Genomic DNA, 5,555 nt, shown 5'->3' with positions numbered 1-5,555 from the left:
TTTCCGTGGATGTGGAAGGCATTTTGCCTTAAGAGATCACTGGGAATTATGTAAGTCCTTGCATTGCAATGAAGTACTACATCTACCAGAAAAATTTCTCCCACACTGTGGTGGTTGCTGTGTACAAATCTCTTCTGGTTCTGCACCTTTCACTCAGCATCAGTTTATATAAGTCTTTCCAGGCCTCTCTGGAGTCTTCTTGTTCATCTTTTAACATAGCACAATAGTATTCCATTACATTCATATATCATAATTTATTCAGTCATTCCCCAATTGATGGGTATCTCCTTGATTTCCAGTTTTTGGCCACCACAAAGATAGCTGCTATAAATACTTTTGCACATGTGGGACCCTTTTCCATTTTTATGATCTCTTGAGGATACAGTCCCAGAAGTGGTATTGCTGGGTCAAAGGGTATGTACAGTTTTTGCATCTCTTTGGGCATAGTTTCTAATTCCTCTCCAAAGAGGTTGGATCTGCTCACAGCTTCATCAACAATCAATTAGTGCTTCAACTCTCCCACATCTTCTCCCACATTTATCATCTTCCTATTTTGTCATGTTAGCCAATCTGATAGGTGTGATGTGATATCTCAGAGTTGTTTTGACTTTCATCTCTCTAATCAATAGTGATTTAGAACATTTTTTTCATATGACTATAGATAGCTTTAATTTCTGCCTTTGAAAACTGCCTGTTCATATCCTTTGATCATTTATCAGTTGGGGAATGACTTGTATTCTTGAGCATTTGACTCAGTTCTCTACATATTTTAGAAATGAGGCCTTTTGTCAGTTGCAGAGAGACATAGCCTGAGGAAGTTCATGCTCTCCAAGTCAACGCTTTTTGTGAACTTTCAACCACTCTGCTGTCTCTACCTCCATCGGATGTGTCACTTTGTTTCCTGCCTATTTAGATTGGAATTAGAAGTGGGACACCATGAGTGACTGTAGAATGTTCATTGGAGGGCTAAATCCAGCAGCCCAAGAAAAAGATGTAGAAAGACTCTTTAAAAGATATGGATGAATAAGAGACAGTGATCTGAAAAGAGGCTTTGGGTTTGTGAAATTTGCAGATTCAAGAGATGATGATGAAGCTTTTTATTAACTTGATGGAAAGGAACTCTGCTATGAGCGGGTTACTGTTAAACATGCCAGGGCTCTTTTGAGATGTGAACAAGGAAGACGGAGATGCTCTGATAGAGTTAGTAGCCATTGTCCCCGAAATGACAGGAGAAATGCCCCACCTGTGCGAACAGAAAATTGTCTTGTAGTTGAGAATTTATCTTCACCAGTCAGCTGGCAGGATCTCAAAGATTTCATGAGGCAAGCTGGGGAGGTATCCTTTGCAGATGCTCATAGACCTAAACTAGATAAAGGGGTGTTTGAGTTTGCCTCTTACAGTGATTTGAAAAATGCTATCAAAAATCTTTGTGGAAAAGAAATAAATGGAAGCAAAATTAAACTGATTGAAGGCAGCAAAGGGCACAGCTGGTGGAGAAGTCGGTCATGTTCCCACACTAGGAGCTCTTCCAGATCTCGGAGCTGATCTGATTCTTGTAGTTGCAAATCTTAAAACAGATCCAGAAGCTGAAGCAATAGCAAATCTTGATCTGTTAGTAGGTCTCCTATGCCTGAGAAGAGTCAGAAACAGGACTCTTCAAGTAGATCTAAATCTCCACCATCTATGGATCTCCAGAGATCTAGACAATCATTTTGAGAGAAAAAGATATGTTTTGTCTTTTAGAACATTGTCAGTATCTATAATTTTCTTTTTAATATGCATTTAGAAGATTTCATTTAATTGCTCTTTCCTGCTTGTAAATGAAGTGGTTTTAATAACTGCAAGTACTACCATGATTGAATGGTTACAAGAGGCAACTAGAGAAAGACAATTTTAATAATCCTTCCTTTATCTAGACCTCCTGGGACATTTGACTTGGTAAATGAAAAAAGAGTTCATTCATCTTCAATGTAATAGGTAAAACAAATGTCCTTTGTCAAAGGCCAGTTTTTCTTACCTTCAATTAAACTTCAAATTGACTTTCACACATGAGTAGCTGCATAGAAAACAAAATCAATCTTTTCTATTTTCCTTGCATTTGTATTACCCCATATGATAAACATTGATCCTGCAAGCTGATAAAAGAATTCTGCTAAAGTTTTCAATTTTATGGCAATTGAACTTCTAACTGGGAGTGTGATGATTATTGCCTTTGCTGTCATTTTAACTTCATTCAAATATGTCATTAACCTCAATCTGTTCATTGTGTTAAATGTACATGTAAAAAATATTCCATGTTGGGTTAAAATATTAACTATCAAGCCATAGATAACAGTTAGCAAAATATTATGTAGATTGCTAGTATATTACTCCATGTGACAAACCTACTTTATGGGAAACCTCAGCCAGTATTTAAGTAAAAGGAATTTCCTTGAATTCTTCCAATCAATAGCAACAGGAATTGTAAATGCACCCCTTAGAAGAGATTTCAGACATAGCAATCTACCTTGACAGTATGATAAAACCAGAAACTGCTTAGATCAATCAATATACTTATCTCATTGAATATTCTTGCTGAATATCCTTCCCCCTATATTACTAAGTAAATTTTTCAGTGTCTCACGATTGTCTTGTCTCATCCCAGTATTGATTCTCAGAGGTCTGGAGTGTCATCCTATATTAAGCTCAGTCTAGGACAGGCCCTGAGCTCTCTCACAGATCTAAATATGTGATCCTATGTTGACTGAACTTACTGTAAATTTAGTGCCTAATTTTAACTTTATCTTCCTAATTGTGTAGCAAAGAAGTCATCTTCCTTGATGACTTTATCTGACTTTCCTCACCATTTATTCTGAACTGTTTCTTTCCTTCAATTTAATATACTGACAATTGTTTAACACTTCACCCTAGAGGAGAAAAAAAGAACAGACAATAACTTATTCAGCTTAATCTGTATTATTTACATTGTCTCTTTTGTGTAGATATCCTTAGGTCTAGGCAAATAACAAAACAATAAATGAAGCCCTGATCTGTAAATGTTGAAATTACTGAGGTATAATGCTCACACTAAAAATTTAACAAATCAGCTCTGGAGAGCTGGTAATATAAATACATATTCATATATACATATACATATGTATATATGTGTGTATAGTATGCATATATGTATATATTTATGTATGCACATGTATATATACATATATACAGATATATACATACATACATGCATACACACATATATGTCCAAGAGACCTCTAAAAGGTCAATACTTGCTTCTTGTTTCACTTTTTCAGCAGATATTTTTACCTTTTTTTCAAGTTAGGTGAATAGAACACTGGACTTGGAGTCAGAGAGATCTCAGTTCAAATTTGGCCTCAGATACTGTTGACGTGAAAGTTTGGTTAAAAAAGACAAACAGGCTAATTTCATATTGTTTAGTCCCTTAAAGCAAGCAGTTACATGGTCATGGAGCCGGAAGAAAACTACTAACTGTTTGATACAAGAATGACCAGGCTTAAATCTGTTTTAGGACAATCCAAGAATGTCTGCATCCTTTACATTTATGGTCTCCAAGTGTGTTTAAGTATACCATGAGAAAGGAATTTTCTTAATTGAATTATTTGTAAATATAATAAGATAAGAGAATTGACAAAGTATCTATTGAAATTATGACCCAGGATATCTGTGTTTTCTTTACCATTAACATGAGATAACATAGTATATACTCACAAAATATTAAGATCCAGAAAGAAGCCTTACTATTCAAGATAATGTCCTGGATTAAGAGTCACATAAAGCATGCCAAGTCAGCCCCATCTAAACTTGTTAACATAAGTACAGGTATTCTCTGAGTTTACTTCAGAGAACAAAGAGACTGTTAGGTCCAGGCTCTTCTTCTGATTGATTAATTCATACTTAGCTAGCTGTGTGATCCTGGGCAAGTCACTTAACCTCTGCCGTAATCCATTAGGGAAGGAAATGGCAATCCACTCCCATACCTTCATCAAGAAAACACCAAAGGAGTCATGGAGAGTCTTCAATGACTAAGCAACAGCAACCTTAGGTTCTATTTTACTCAGTTAATAGAGGTATTCCACCATGAATTCTAGCTTCTCTTCTCCATACCTCAAAATGCTTGTCATCACTCATCTTATCATTCTTTACAACAACAAACAATCTCTGACAAAAGTGTGTCCTTTCTTCCTGCAATCCCTCTAACCCTTGTCTTTGATCCCATTCCAATTTTTTTGTTAGTGCAATATCTTCAAATTACCATGTGTTTCCTTATTTGCATAAGAATATAGGCTCTTTGGGGAAATAGCTGCTTAAATATATTGTTTGGGCTTAGCACTATAATTTACTTGGTGCTTAATAGATGCACATTTTAAATTAAATTGTATGCATAACTTCATCCTGACATTGAAGGTTCACTTTAGAATTTAAGTGCTTTAGCCAATCAAGGTAATGTTTTAATATTCAGCCATTGAATACTTTCTTGTAATAATGAAAAAAACATCAAAAGTCAAATAACTATGATAATAATTCATTTCGTACTTTTTAAAACTAAAAACTCCTGTGAACTACTGAAATATAAGAAACCTGAAGTCCGAAAGGGGGACCTAGGATGAACCAGCTGATCACAATTTACAAACATTACAAGTTAATTTATTGCCTGAGAAGAAGAAACTTGTAAGCTGGAGTAGTGAGACAATGTTCTTATCTGCTATAGGTGAGTGGGAAAGGGTAAGTTATCTATACATACATGAGGCATTTTTGGCTAAGGGTTAAGGGAGAAACACAACAAATTGGGAAGTCAGGGGAGAAGTGGGGGTGTACAGGGTAGATATCTGTACATGCAATAAATCAGAAAGCAGGATTGCTACTTTTTAGATAAATTAGAAATCAAATGTTTGCTTTTCTTTCAGAGCTGATGAAAACTAATTTCAGCAGTTGCAGTCATCTCTGAGTTTAGCTAAAATTGACTTCACAGAGGATCACTTGTATATCAAGCCACCCTGGATATCAGAATTTCTCTCATTTTGCTAGTTCTTGTGCTACCCCACTGTCTGGTTCCCCATGAAAAAAGGAACGTCTAGTATATTTAATCAATTTCTAATAACATTGAATAACTCACATTCACAACTTTAAGGTCTGAAAAGTACATATGTTAAGTCAGTAGATCCTCATAGAACTCTGTGAGGTAGGTGTTAATATTATCTCAATTTTATAGGAAAGTGAAGCACAGAGAAGTTTGGTTGCTTTGTCCAGGTTCACATAGCTAGTGTCTGAAGTCACATTTGAACTTAGGTATTCCTGACTCAAGTCCTTTGTTCTATTTTACCACCTAGTCTAGCAACAAGTTGTATGAAAGTATATGTAATATTCCTAATGAATACTAAAATCCAAAGATGTTTCTCCTTCTTTTCTCTAGGCAAAGATTGGTCATCATAATCTAAATTTAGCAGCATGATAGTAATATCTTCATTGGCATTGTCATAACCATTCTACTCTATTTGTTTTGAATTATAAATCAAGCATCCAAGGCAATTAAGTGG

General features: G+C 35.4%; 1 pseudogene; it reads left to right on the top strand.

The window, feature by feature from the left end:
- The first annotated feature begins 936 nt into the window (after positions 1-936).
- On the top strand, positions 937-1,716 carry LOC140531916 (serine/arginine-rich splicing factor 5 pseudogene; annotated as a pseudogene).
- The last annotated feature ends 3,839 nt before the right edge of the window (positions 1,717-5,555 follow it).

This window comes from Notamacropus eugenii, chromosome 3 (genome assembly GCF_028372415.1).
Source record: "Notamacropus eugenii isolate mMacEug1 chromosome 3, mMacEug1.pri_v2, whole genome shotgun sequence".
Taxonomy (NCBI): domain Eukaryota; kingdom Metazoa; phylum Chordata; class Mammalia; order Diprotodontia; family Macropodidae; genus Notamacropus; species Notamacropus eugenii.
This window is presented reverse-complemented; position numbering and strand designations above follow the sequence as displayed.